The 15,534-nt window shown below is 41.4% G+C and overlaps 1 long non-coding RNA gene across 1 annotated transcript in view; it reads right to left on the bottom strand.

Moving 5' to 3' along the window:
• Positions 1-15,484, bottom strand: part of LOC117802398 — a 21,796-nt gene extending 6,312 nt beyond the window's left edge. The window contains exon 1 of the long non-coding RNA XR_004625773.1: positions 15,410-15,484. This is a non-coding gene — a long non-coding RNA (uncharacterized LOC117802398). The remainder of the gene's footprint in view (positions 1-15,409) is intronic.
• Positions 15,485-15,534: the final 50 nt, after the last annotated feature.

Here is a 15,534-nt window from a genome sequence, read left to right as displayed (position 1 = left end):
GGATGGGACTGGAGGAGATAACGCTAAGTGAAATAAGTCAAGCAGAGAAAGACCAATTATCATATGGTTTCACTCATTTATGGAACATAAGAAGTAGGAAGATCGGTAGGAGAAGAAAGGGAAGAAGGAAGGGGGATAAACAGAAGGGGGAATGAGCCATGAGAGACTATGGACTCTGGGAAACAAACTGAGGGCTTCAGAGGGGAGGGGGGTGGGGGATTGGGATAGGCCGGTGATGGGTATTAAGGAGGGCGCGTATTGCATGGTGCACTAGGTGTTATACGCAAGTAATGAACAATGGAACTTTACATCAAAAACTAGGGATGTACTGTATGGTGACTAACATAATAAAAAAATTATTATAAAAATTTTAAAAAAGAAAGAAAAAAGTTCTGACAATATAAAAATATATATTGTAGAAAATAAAAAGTCTCCTGTAATTCCATTCCTGCTCCACTGAAAATGCCAATATTAACAGTTTGCAATGTAGCGTCCTCAAATGTTTCCATGTATATGCTAACTGTATATGTATGTATATGTAGACTATTATATACACTTTCTTATTTTTAAAAGTGGGATTTAAAAAATGGGGTGCCTATAATATTGCAAATGGTATTCCTTAATATCTCTCATAACAAAGCTTTTTAAAGTGACTAAATGTGAATTAACTTTGTGCAAGTCAAAAATGTCTGAAAGGACTTCTAGAGATTTCCTTAAAATCAACAGATGTGAATATTTGTGCTCCATGATCATGGTCTCCTCTTCACCAGCTCCTCAATCAGCAACGACCCCAGCTAGTGGCTTAACAGGTATATGATTCTATGGGATTCTAGGTCCAAAGACAGCCGCTCCCCCAGGAATCTCTCTCATCTGTTACCCATGCTGAGATGGCTACTGGACAGATCAAGATGGTGGCCCTGGTGTGCAGTTAAAAAACAAAACTGTATGCACTCCGATATAAACAGCCATCTCTTTAGTTCCTTCTCCACATCAAGTGTTGTCCTAAACTACGTGAAGACTTCATTTAGGACATTCATTAAATTGCTCCACTTAACCAGCATCACAACACTTTGAGGGAGGTACCATTATTGTCCTGTAATGAGGCACAGAACATTTAGTAGCCTGCCCACGGTCAGCAACTGGTAAATGGCAGAAAAAGATGAAAGAGGGACAGGGACATGGAGAATAAGGGAGGGGCAGATTCAGCCCCAAGAACTACCTATAATTCTCAGGGCAAACAGCAGTGGCCACTTGGGGTATTACAGCCCTAAAGCTCACTAGGCATCCTGGTATGATTTCTACATTAATTCTCACAGCAACCCCCTAGAATAGCAGATGAGGAATCAGAGAGAGGACATAACTTGCAGGTGTCAGAGCTAGATTTGAACCCTCTAACTTTGGAGGTGCCTCTGTTAATTACTGCACCAAAGAAAATCACCACAGGGAGGGCAGACTACACCAGTAGAGCTCCATAGACTATGGACTGCTTACCCAGAGAGCAGCAGAAGCCAGAAAGAAGATTCTAGAAGGAGTCATGGAGAGGCAAGAATGGGGCTTGGGAAAGCTCCTTAGGAGATTTCAGAATCTCCACTCATAACTGCCATGGTCCCTGCCTGACAGGATACTTTCCCACTCTCAGGATGGGCCAGTGGCCGGTGTGGGGAAGTGGGGGTGGCAGGGGTCTCAGCTAGCAGCTCAGGTCTGGAAACCCTCTCCAGCACTGACTAAGTTGGCCACCACACACCCTTTTCCATCACCTGGACTCCCACCCTGTGGTGTTTATTCATTACCTTTGCAGGCATCTCCTTGACCTCATCCCCATCACCCTCCCCTCTCCCACCTGCAGCCCTGAATCATCTCAAGATATAAGAAACTCAAGTGTCACCCCCTCACTCAAAGGCTAATCAAAGACATAAAGAAAAAAATTGTAAGGCAGTGAGGAAATCAGATTTGTTTTTTCTTTTGACATCACTGTTGTGAATTTGATCTCTGGATGTGATTTTCTACTGTTGAGCTTTACAGATTTTCTGAAGGCTAAAGCTTGAAGTCCTAACATTTTGATAGGAAGTATAAACAGAGGGGGAATCTCAGGCCAGATCTGCTGCCAGAAAGCCAGAAGGCATTTCTGGACCAGGATCAACAGAGAGCCTTCCCTTCTCATGGCTCTTGGCTCACTGATACATTCTCCTGACTCGGAAGCACAGGGATCAGAAACCAGGTTATGTTTAAAGCAGATTACAGGGGGAATAACGTAGCAAAATAGGATTCTCCCCTCCTCGAGCCCCTGCCACAGAATGGGTAGATAAATCTCAGCAAGGCATCACATCAAGCACCCACTTCTAGTGTATTGGATCTGAGGGTGGGAACTTGTGCTCCTCCTGTGGCCTGAGGCAGGCTTCGGCAGGACTGCAGGAGACACCCCCCAGGGAGGGGATGAGTCTTTCATGCTTTGGGTAACAGCCGCTGGATTGGCACATTCGGGGAGTTCATATTAGACATAGCTCTCTGAAAATGGACAAAAACAGACTCCCTGGGCTGTATTGTTCCTCCTCAGGAGAAATATCCCCAAAGGCTGGGGGAGGAAGGGTGGAGCAGAGGCCCACAGTGAAGTTCCATGGCAGAATTAGCTTTATTTATTTATTATTTTTTTATGATGTTATGTTAGTCACCATACAGTACATCATTCGTTTTTGGTGTAGTGTTCCATGATTCATTGTTTGTATATAACACTCAGCGCTCCATGCAATACATGCCCTCCTTAATACCCATCACTGGGCCAATCCATCCGCCTGCCCCCCCTCCCCTCTGAAACCCTCAGTTTGTTTCCCGGAGTCCATAGTCTCTCATGGTTCTTCTCCCGCTTTGTTTATCCCCCCTTCATTTTCCCCTTCCTTCTCCTAATGATCTCCCGCTATTCCTTATGTTCCACAAAGTGAAACCATATGATAATTGTCTTTCTCTGCTTGACTTATTTCACTTGGACTAATCTTCTCCAGTTCCATCTATGTTGCTGCAAATGTTGGGTAATCATCCTTTCTGATGGCTGAGTAATACTCCATCGTATATACAGACCACATTTTCTTTATCCATTCATCTGTTGAAGAGCATCTCGGCTCCTTCCACAGTTTGGCTATTGTGGACAATGCTGCTATGAACATTGGGGTGCATATGGCCCTTCTCTTCACTACGTCTGTCTCTTTGGGGTAAATACCCAGTAGTGCAATGGCTGGGTCATAGGGTAGCTCTATTTCCCTGCAAGAAATATTAAGGGGGGGTCTATAAAATAATTAGCTTTAAATAAATGAGAAAATGGAATTATTTCCATCAGCCTGCTTCCAGGCTTTCCTGCCTCAACTGCCACAATATACAGTTCTATGGAAATTCAGAATGCTCTTTGAAATGTTTACAGTTTGTTTTTAGTGGTGATGGTGGTGGTGGTGGGTGGTTTTTGTTTTTTGTTTTTGTAGTAGAAGTCATTCAGAGCACATGATATCTCATTTTCTGCTTTATGCCATTTTAGGTTTATCGGTCTTCACTAGTGAATGATTGATTTGAAGGTAAAATCGGGTTTGTTGGCTTAAAACTTTCATGGTTCCAACTTGCTTGCTACTGTATAGGACAATTTTACTTTTTAAAGACTTGACTTTTGTGGGTATGCATAACTGGTACAGAAGCTGTAGAAAACTTGAAACATTCAGAAAGTATTAGGAATCTCTGCTTCCAGCCACAATGGAGTAACAGGGACTGGAACTATCCATCCATCTTGAACAACACAAAACTGGACAAAAGATACAAAATACTGGTTTTCAGACATTAAGGAGTAGGCAGTGAAGAACTGTGCCACACACCCCCTACCAAGAGATGGGACGTTCCTGCCTGGAGAGAGTTTCCAGCCTGCACACGGGGAGGGGGGGAACCCCAACAGAACTCAGAGATCTCACACTGCTGAGGAGACACAGATCAAGGTAGCTAGAATCCATGGGGCTGTGTTTGGAGAGAAGAGAACTATACCAAGGGCTCCACATACCATCAGTGGGGACCCCTCCAGTCTTCTCATAAGTACTGAGCAAGAGATCCATGTACAGAAACTACTGGGAAGGAGCTACCCAAGAAAAACAGGCAGAAAAATCCCCAGAGCTTATGCAGGGCCGAGAATAACCTGTATTTCCTGAGCAGTAAGAACTCTGAACACATAAAGCATTAAATATAATTCTCAGAAGAGTCTTATCTCAGTCGTGGGACTAGATTACACCTAAACTAAAAGACTGGTGGGCCCCCACCTAACAAAAATTAAGAGAAAGTCTTGAGATCAAATTGTTCCCAAAAAACGTAACCTATCCCAGAACAAAATATTTAAAGGAATACAAATCCACCAACACCCAATAACATAACACAGAATTCTTGTCATGGCATAAAAAGTTATCAGGTGTGTGAAGGAGCAGGAATACATGAATCATAACCAGGAGAAAACCGTAAAAAGCACTTGGAAGGTCAAAAAATAACCATAACCTTACCAACAAGAAATGACCTTAACGATTCAGGTATTATTGCCTTTAAGGCTTTTATTTGGTACATTAAGATTTTATTTATTTCTTTATTAGAGAGAGAGAGAGAGAAAGAATCTGAAGTAGATTCCATGCTGAGCATAGAGGCCAATATGGGGCTTGATCTCACAACCACAAGATCATGACCTGAGCCGAAACCAAGAGTTGGACACTTAACTGACTGAGCCACCCAGGTGCCTCTCAGTACATATTTTTTAAATTACTGAAATTATGGGGCACCTGCGTGGCTCAATTTGTTAAGCATCTGCCTTCAGCTCAGGTCATGATCCTGGGGTCCTGGGATCAAAGCCCATGTCAGGCTCTTTGCTCAGCGGGGAGTCTGCTTCTCCTTTTTCTCCTGCTGCCACTCCTCCTGCTTGTGCTCTCTTTCTCTCTCTTTCTGTGTCAAATAAATAAATAAAATCTTTTAAAAAATTACATGGATGATCAGATGTAGGTACAACTTGGTAAGCATTTCCCCATGTGTCTTATTTCTTCCTTTCTTCTCCTCCTCCTTCTTTTTTTGGTGATAAGAACCAACACTCATTTGGGTTACCTCAAATAATAGGAAGTGAACTTGAGGAGACCACCAGATAACAAGGAAAGAGGGGTCTCAGTTTGTTCTAGTAGAAGCAGTGAATTGTTTTTCATGGGTCATTTTCCCGTAAAACCCTGTAAAAGGAGTAACGGCCTATTTACCATTGGATTTGTTACACTACCTTATTTAAAGGTTGGTAAAGATTATCTTTGAGTCCTTGGATTTACGTAAACAAAAAGATCCTCAATATCTGATCTTAAACATTGTCAACATTGTTTTTTGTCCCCAACATTCCATTATGAAAAATTTCCAGCATGAAGTGAAGCTGAAGAATTTTATAGTGAACATCCACTGAGATTTCACTACACTTGCTGTATCACACATTCACACATCTTTCAGATTCTCTTCATCCACTAACCCCACCTATTTGGGGGGGCATTTCAAAGTAAACTGCAGACATCAGAATATGTTCCCCTAAATAGTTCAGCATAAATGTTGTTACTTAAGTTTCAATGTTTGTTAAGTTTTTTACAGGTCTATACAGTAAAATGTGCAAATCATAAGAGTACACCTCTGAGTTCCCCCCCAAAAAGGCATTGAACCGTGTAACCCAAATGGTTATTAAAATCTATGATGCCATCATCACCCCTCAAAGTTTCCTTGAAACCCTTCCCAGTCAGTGTGTGCCCCACTCCCCCAGAGACAAGAGCTGTTCTGATTTTCCACACCTAGATTTGTTTTGCCCTTCTAGAATTTCATACAAATGGAATCATAGAGTATATACTTTCACTGAGCACCGGGAAACTTTCTCTTAATATTTTTAGGTAGTAACTATTTTAGCCTTTGGGACCAGACAGTCTCTTGAAACTACTCAACTCTGCTAATGTAGCCAAAAAACAACCCAACAAAAGATAGATGAGTGGGGCTGGCTGTTCCAATAAAACTTTGATTACAAACACAGGTAGCCGGGCCCATACGCCATGATTTGCCAAGCCCATCAAATGTGGTCGTGTGTGTCAGTAGTTTGCTTGTCCTCACTGCTGAGCAGTATTTTGTGGTAGGAATGTGCCACTTTATTCATTTGCCAGATGCTGAATACTGGGGCTGCTTCTAGTTAATAACTATTATGAATAAAGCCTCAATGAACATTCTTGTACAAGTGTTTTTGTAAAAATATGTTTTCATTTCTCCTGCATAAATACCTAGAAGCGGAATTGCTGGGTCATAGGGTAGGTTTACTTTTACTTTTACTCTAAACGCATAGAAAATAAACAATAAAAAACAGCTGCCAGGAGTCAGTGTGACTTTCATTTCTCCTTCACCAGGCAGAGATAATTTCAACCATGTTCTGTGGAAGTTTCTTCTCTCACTGAAACTTATCTGCCTCTCCTGCCCTTTCCTTCCTTTCAAAGTGGGATCATCACAAGCAAAAGTTTAAAAACATACTTTGAACGCCTACCTCTACTAAAAGCTGCTTCTTTCTACTCCCTAGCTCAAACTGCCAAGAGGAAGACTGACTAGTTCAGCTGATCACCATCCTCCCATGTGTGGCCAGCTTCTCACGGTGGAACACCCCCATGGGTGCTGGCCTCCTGTGGCGTGGCTGCATACCTCCAATCAGCTCTGGCCCGGTGAAGTGGTGCAGAGGGTGGATATGGGGTTTCTATAAAGGAAACAACTCAGGGCTCCCACTCTTAGCTGAGCAGTGTCCCATAGCTACAATGGTAAATGTGGCTAGTGTCTTAACTGATATATAATTATAGCGATTAAAAATTCCCATTGTTGGGGACTTACATTGTTTTGAATTTTTCATCTCATATCTTAGCTGCAAAAGACATTTTGGAACACAAATATTTGCATAAACCTGGTAACATTTCCTTCCAGATTCCCTAGAAGCCGTAGTACTGAGTATAAATATCTGACATCAGTGATTTTCCCACTCTGGCATCAACATTACTTGCAGGGCTTAGTAAAATACACAGGGCGGGGACCCATCCTAGAGTTTCTGTTTCAGGAGGGCTAGTGTGGGGCATGAGAATTCGCATTTCTAACAAGTTCCCAGGTGACGCTGACCTGCAGAGGATTTTTTTTTTCTTTTGATGCATTTATAGCACTTTGTGCCACTTGAAAATATTTAATACAATCTGCCTTGCCTTAGAATTAAGTTTGCACATATTCACTTCCCTGAACAGGAGCTCCATAGGTTCTGTACTGTTTATCTTTGTATGCCCTAAAGTGCTAAGCAAGAATAGTGTGTTTAAAAGAAAAAAGCAAACAAACAAACAAAAAAACAACTTATGTTGTTAATCTGCCACCTAATTCCCTTGTTATTGTCTCCTTGTGGTATGAAGGCTGTCCCAAGTTCCTCCAATTTCATTTGCAGACACTTAAAACTAATTGCCACTTAACCTTTGGTTTCTTGCTTGGATTTCCGATAAGCAATAGCCGTAATTTTTCATTTCGGGATTTTACACCCCCTCTTGTCATTAATTTTCCTTGGAGTGGGTGATAGTGGAAGGAGGTTGTGAGGGAAGATAGGATTGGTTGGCTTAACAAGTGCGGGAAAGGCATACGCTGAGATCTTAAATTCTACCATTAGCATCCTTGAAATCAAAATCAAAACGAGATGTTTGTGAAAGACCTGGAAATAGTAAAGCCCTCTCAAACTTATGGAATTTTTATTTTTTTTAAAGATTTTATTTATTTATTTGAGAGAGAGCAAGCGAGAGACAGAGCGAGCACAAGCGGGGTGAGGGGCAGATGGAGAAGCAGACTCCCGCTTAGCAGGGAGCCCAATGCAGGGCTTAATCCTGGGACTCCAGGATCATGACCTGAGCCGAAGGCAGATGCTTAACCAACTGAGCCATCCAGGTGCCCCTAAATTATGGAATTTTTAATAGGGCACCCTAGGTCATATAATAAAGAGAGTAGAGGAAAATACTTAGGAAGTAACTTGCCCAACTTTACCCGTCACAATTCACAAAGACAAAAATCAAACATACTTAGAACATTTGGACCAAAATGCAGAAACTAGAGGACAGATAAACAGCACATTCAGACCAGTTAGAAGAATCCCCATGAATTTGTATCACAGGAAACAGAAAAGTTCTTTTGTCTCAGATTTGTGAGTCGTATTTACTGTTGACACTCAACAGTAAAAGGGTAAAATGTTTCAAATGAACTGGCCCGAATTGCCTCAGAACATCTTAAGTGAGAATATTTCCCCCTGGCTTATTTCACACATATCTCACAACCTCCCTCTTCATCCAAGGTGTGTGATCCCAGAACCTCCCTCTTCCTCCAAAGTGTGTCATCTAAAACAGGACCTACAACCCATTTTCAAGATTTTTGTTTGGGGTGCCTGGGTGGCGCAGTCGTTAAGCGTCTGCCTTCGGCTCAGGGCGTGATCCCAGAGTCCTGGGATCGAGCCCCACATCAGGCTACTCCTCTGGGAGCCTGCTTCTTCCTCTCCCACTCCCCCTGCTTGTGTTCCCTCTCTCACTGGCTGTCTCTCTGTCAAATAAATAAATAAATAATCTTTAAAAAAAATCAAGATTTTTGTTTGATATAAGGTCAATGCACCAGGAAAGTATCTGTTTGCAATTACATATATGAAATGCTTACTCTCCTTTTTTAAAAAGATTTATTTCTTTTAGGGGGAGGGGCAGAGGGAGAGAGAGAATTTCCTGCAGACTCACCACCGAGCGTGGAGCCATTGTGGGGCTCGTTCTCACAACCCTGAGATCATGAACTGAGATCAGGACCTGAGCTGAAGCCACTCAAGGGACTGAGCCACCCAGGCTCCCCGCTTACTATCCCTTCTCACAAAGTGTTCCCAGTCATCTCCTGATAGGGAGGATAGGGTGAAGCTTGTCCTCTACTAGATTTCTCAAGAAAGGCTCATGAGTTGTGGAATGTTTAAAACTGGTTTTCTACAGACTGGACACTTGAAGGATAACTAGGCTGGCTATAAAAGTCTTGATTCATATTCTCTTTCCTTTAGTTTCTTAACAATTGTTGCTCCATGGTTGCCTTGCTTTCTACATTGATATTGAGAGGTCTGATGTTGACCTAATTCTTTTGCCCTTATTATTTTAAAAAATTAGTTATGTTATTAACTTATTTACATGTTATTATTATTATTTTGTTTAGGGATTTTTTTTGAGAAAGTCTAGTAATTTTGCTAGGATACGTGTTGGAGTTGATGGTTGTGGCTCAATTTTCCCAGACACTTGTTAGACTTTTAAAATATGGAGAATCAGATCCTCTTATTTCTGGAAAGTTTTCTTGGGTAACAGTTGTAAATGTTAGTTTTGTTCTATTATTACATTTTTAGTCTTCAGGAACTCCAATTTTATACATCTCTGTTGGATCTTCTTTGCCTCTCTTCCATTACTTTTTTTTTTTTTAAGATTTATTTATTTATTTTGGAGAGAGAGAGTGCATGTGCACATTTATGTGAGAGTGTGTACAAGAAGGGGAGGGGCAGAAGGAGAGGAAGAGAATCTCAAGCAGATGCCCCACTGAGCGGGAGCCTGATGTGGGGCTCGATCCCATGACCCCTGAGATCACAACCTGAGCCAAAACCAAGAATCAGAAGCTCAGCTGACTGAGCCACCCAGGCACCCCTTCTCTCTTCCATTTCAATAGCTGACACTGTTACTAAACTTCTTTATCTCATTTTCATTCTCTTAGTTGTTTGGTTAGCTTTTTAAATATATCTTATTGACTTTTAATTTGAATATATTCCTTTGGCCACCTTGTAATTTGGTCCTCATTTCTGATACGGTTTTGCTGTTTTACTTCCATTTTTTCCTGTGTTTAATCAACTCTCATTTTATTGCTTCCTGTTTTTTGTCCGTTTCTGTTAGCTGGAGTTCCTGATTCAAGGTTATTTTGTCCCCTCCACATCACCAAATAATTAATTTGATGTGGAGTATTATCTATAGTTTTCTTCTGTTTTTGGTTGTTTTTGCAGGGGTAGATTTTCATCAGCTGAAATGTTTCCATTCTCACTTTCTTTTTTCTCCTTAGAGAAGCCTTGTATAGATGAAACTATTTTTGTTTATTAATCTCATGCACGGGCTCTTGGCTAAGGGGTAGTTTTTAAGACTCCTACTTCAGGACTGCCACCTGCTCTCAGTGTGGAAAAGTGCCCTTTCAAATGGTAATTCTCTTTTAGTGAGTGTGGAGGGGGAAACTGGGGAACCAAATATGTGTTCCTTGATTTTTTCAAAATCTCTTTGGTTTTGCAGGACTCTAAATTCCCTCTTCCTACTCCTTTCTTTTCTTTTCTTTTCTTTTTTTTTTTTTTAAATCACCTAGTCTCCAAAGGAGACTTTCAGAAGCAATGATGTTGGTTCATTGCTACACAGAATCATCAGTATTGATACTTGATCTCTGGCTGCTTTCAACATTGTTGACCACTTCATCATTCTCTGAAATATTTCCCCCCTGCTTTTTCTCTTACCTCTGAAGCAGCTCCTTCCAGCTCTCCTAAGAGTCTCATTCTTCTCTTCTGGTTATTAAATGTTAGACTTCCTCAAAGCCTGGCCTTTCATTGTTCGCATTCCACACTCCTTCTGGGTGCACACATCACTGTTCATGGCTTTATTTAACATCCACATTTGCATGAGTCCCCGTTTTTTTTAAGATTTTATTTATTTGAGAGAGAGAGAGAGCGCACGAGCAAGGTGGAGAGGCAGAAGGAGAGGGAGCAGCAGACTCCCCGCTGAGCAGGGAGCCCAATGCAGGGCTCAATCCCAGGATCCTGAGACCATGACCTGAGCTGAAGGCAGATGCTTAGCCAACTGAGCCACCCAGGTGCCCCATGATTCCCAGTTTTCATCTCTAACCCAAACCTGTTTCCTGAGCTCTAGACTCCTATGTCTAAATGATGATGCTCACACTCAAAGACACCTCAAGCATATCATGTCTAAAACTGAGCTTTATTCCTTACCCCCAAATGCCACTGTTTCAGTTATAGAAATGTTGAGATTATTCTTGACAACTTTCTCTCTCTCAACTCCCAAATATCCAGGTTATCAATTCCTATTGACCTTATCTTCTAAAAGTCTTTTGAATCCAACAACTAATCATCACTTTGACAACCACCTTCATTTTTCACCTTAACTACAATTGCCTGCTAATTGGACTCTCTATAAACACCTTTCCCCCTTCAATCTGTTCTGTCCATACAACAGCCATAGGGACCTTTTAGAAACTATAATGTGTGTTACTTCCCTACCTAAAAATTCTTCAGTGGCTTCCCATAGCTCTTGAGACAAAGACCCAAATCCTTATTATGACACAAGAACTTGTAAGAACTGGCACCCTACTCAATTCTTCCCTTCCCTTGTTCTGCATTCAGCCATATCAAGTCCTGGAATAGGCTATGCTTTAATTCACTTCTCACTTCCTTTTTTTTTTCCCCCAAGAAGGATGGTATATATGATCACTTTATTTCACAGGGCAAAAGTTATTTAACATCCACTGGACACTGTGTGAAGCATTAGAAGCCAACTATACATATGGTCAGTATCAGCCACAGAGCTGTTCCTCTTCTTCTAGAAGTGCTGCTTTTTATTGTGGCTTATGGTAACTGTGCAACATGCAGGGGATGATCCTGGATGCCACATGGGGCAAGCTGTTATGCCCAAACTCTTATCCCCCAAACATACCCTCTTTAGCCAGTAAGGGCCTTTTATAAAAAAGCCTTGTGGTTTTCATGAAGAGACTACTATGCATTATAGCTTTTGCCCAGCATCACCACAAAACTTGAACTATTTTGGTTAAACAGCCCTTTAAAAGATGACAGAAGAAAAGAATATCTATTAAGAAACTGTCTAAATCCCCCAAATTGCTATTTCCACACAGTCAGTTATGGTGATGATGCACATAGTTATGGATTAATAATGAAACCTTAAAAAGCAGACAAAAGCTGCATGGGCTTTGGCTGGCTGGCTCTCCCTTCAGGAGCCCTAAACATCATGTCCTGTTGCCTTTCCTGACATAAAAGGCTTTTCACATCTTGGACAGCCTGATGTCATAAGTGACCATGTTGAAGCTGTCCCAGGCAAAGAGCTTCTTCTCCAGTGGGACACAGTCAACCATGCTGTTGTATGGTTCTTGAGTGGGATGGTCAGGGCCTTGCTGTGCCCTGTGCCATAGACAAAGCTGACAGTGGAATCAGGTGGTGAGTAGCTGCTGATGGTGTACAAGTGCTCACAGATGATGAAGACATCAGCCACTGACTGCTTATGGATGTTAGTCTCCCAGGTTTGTTCAAGTTCCAGACTCTCTGGGTTCAGTTTGGAGAGAATAATGAAGCCTTTGGCCTCCTGTGTGCTGTACACTTCTCACTTCCTGGCAGAAGCTTTCTTGAATTTTCCTAAGTTAAATCCCCTCTTATAGTCTGTCCTAGGCTCATGTCTTTCTCTCTCCAGCATTTATCTCAGGTCTAATTTTATATTTACATCTGTGGTTATTTGATTAATGTTTATCTTCTCGGCAAACTCAATGAGGGTAGGGGTCATGACTGTTTTGTTCACCTTTGTAATTCCAGCAGTGAGCACAATGTCTGAAACAATAAATATCTGTTGAAATAATCATTCTAACCTCTATTTCCTTTAAATTTAAACAGCGCTTTATTGAGTACTGTATTGGGTACTATGTGCCAGATGCCATTTTAAGCACTTGACACGCATCATCTCGTTATTCCTCTTAATAGAGGAAGGAGTAGGTAGAATAATCTGCCCAACATACACAGCAGGTTACCAAAGCTAGTAAGTTACAGAGCTAAGATTTGAACCCAGGAAGTCTGGTTTCAGAATCCAAGCTCTTAAATATTATATTTTATTCCTTTTAATGCTCATATCACTGACTTAGACTTTTCTGATTAATTTTATGAGAATCTTTCAGACCCAGAAATAATCTCAGTGATCATCTGTTTTTCAATTGGATCAGTGATATCAAAAGGGGTGAATGACTTGTCCAAGATCACATTGCAAGCTAGTAGCAGAATTTAGACTCTATCGTGTTTTCTGCTCCCCCCACCCCCCGCATTGTATCGTCCTCGTGCTTCTTAGGAATGAGCTAAGTTTAACTGGCAAGATTCAGTTCTATTTCTTTTATAGATAAAAATTTTAATGCTATACCTGTCATATAGTATAAAGATGTAGTACAACATATGAGAATTCCTTTTTGTAGTTCTACAGAATGTGTAATTAGCTTTTATAATTGTATATGTGTGGAGTGGCAGGGCGGCGGCGGGGGGAGAGGATTAATGTGATTTGCTAGAGCTAAAGAAAAGAAGTAGCAATCATCTGTCTCTGATCTTGGTCTTTGTTTGCATGAAGGCAGGGGGCTAGGTTGATCCCAAGTACCTTCTAGGCTCAGGTCTTTGAAGTATATTATCAGTGTTTGTCAACCTTACCTAAAGGTGTTCTTCATAAAGTACTTTTCTTGAACAGAAGAAAAAAGTATATTTTAACCCTGAGTTCATTTATACCTTTGGTTGTTTGATGGCCTCCTGTACAAAGTAAGGTCTGTGGATCATCAGCACCCACATTCTTGGAAGCTTGTTAGAAATGCAGAATTTCTGGCCCTATCCCAGACCTGCTGAACCAGAAACTTCATCTTAATAAGATCCTCAGGTGATTCACATGCACATTAAAGGCTGAGAAGTACTACTCTGAGAGGGTCTGCCAAGAAAGAGAATGAAGACTGAATGTCTTATACTGAATCATCTTATTTTTAAAAGCACAATATTCATTCCCAGCTGACAATTTAAAACATATAAATAGGATTATATATATTTTTCTAAAATCCCACACTTGACAGTTTTTTTCAATAGATAATCCTCATAGATTTTTCATAGGCACAAGAAATGCTGGAGTTGGAACAAACCTAGGACACCATTAGTCTATCCTGCATTCACACAAAAGCAGAATACCTTCTATAGGTATTCCTTTGTGGCCTCTGACTGAACATTTCCAGGAAAGGCAACTCACCAAATCACAAGGCACAACCATTCCTTGCCATTCACTGCCACACTTAACAATCTTAGTTTAGTTTTGACCAGCTAAGTTTTGACCATGTACCACCTGGACCATGGCAATGGTGTTGCAAACTTGTCTCAATCTTTCTGACCATCCAAGAGACAAAACCCTCTTCCTACAATCACATACTAACAAATGTGGTGTTTAAAAATTTTGACTTCCTTTTCAATCCACTATTGTCCACACTTATGTAACTACCTCCTATTGTCTCTGGTCTCATCAAACAGATCAGCTAATTATCCAAAGACTTGGGTGATCCTGCCTTTCTAATTTTGTGCAAGTCCAACTCCCTACCTTAATCCTGTTCCCCGTGGCACAATTTAGGGGCTCCCTGACTTAGCTATAAAAATTCCAGCTCCCGGGTATTCATTAATAGCGGTAACTATTCTTTCGTTTCTTTTTTCTGATTTTTATGAAACTAGAGAAGTTAACCTTGTTTAGACTCCTCGTTAAAGGGCAAATTCATCTAGAACAGGAATCTAGTCCCTCACACGGCTTTTCCTGGCACCTGGCTCCTCTCTTTATGTTCTACTTACGACAGGAAAGCCTTCTATCTATACTCATCACCCTGATGTTCCCTGGAGAGTCACCTGTGCAAGAAGATGCCCTTCCTATCTAAGATTCTCATCGCCAGAATTTCATTAGAACTCCCATGGAGACTGAGACACTTCAGTTAAAATTCACAAATGGCTATAGAGCCCCTACCATACTCAAAATTATTTTTCTAGGTGTTGGTATGGATAGAGAGATGATTAGGATAAAGGCGAAGTTCCAGAGTGCACTTTGTAAGAGAAGAAACAACACAACTTAGTCTTCTTGAAGACATCATGTTAGAGACAAAATTGTTGCCCCATTTAGTTATCTTCTTAACTTGGGATTCCATAGATAGGTAGATATGTATCTCCTTTATCTACTTCTCTATCTCAGAGGGCAGAGGTAGGTTATTAAAAAAAGAGGTAGAATACCATAGTGCAAGGTCTTCCCCTCCTGGTGAGTTTCTCCAACTCCTCAGACACACCGTTTTAAAATGCTGACGGCCCTAAGGACTGTTGTTTACATATTACTTTCCTCATGAGACTGTGAGCTAATAGAGGGCAGAGTTCATGTTTTATTTCCAGAAAGCACCATGATTGGCATTTAGTAATCAATACTGAGAACGATACAGGTAACCTTACTGAGCGCTTGCCCTGTGGCAGCCACTCTTAGAAAGGGTTTACATCTAGTCAATCATTTAGTACAGGCACTTGCGCAAGCGAATGAACCCATACCCTTCTCTCCACCGGCTTCAGACCCGGAGACTTACGACCTCTTCCCCGGGGTGTCCGCGCTCCCTCAACTCCCGGAACTCCTTTGCCACGCCCCTAGGAAGTCCGCGTCCCGCCTACTCGCCGCC

The sequence above is a fragment of the Ailuropoda melanoleuca genome, chromosome 5 (assembly GCF_002007445.2).
Source record: "Ailuropoda melanoleuca isolate Jingjing chromosome 5, ASM200744v2, whole genome shotgun sequence".
Lineage (NCBI taxonomy): Eukaryota > Metazoa > Chordata > Mammalia > Carnivora > Ursidae > Ailuropoda > Ailuropoda melanoleuca.
This window is presented reverse-complemented; position numbering and strand designations above follow the sequence as displayed.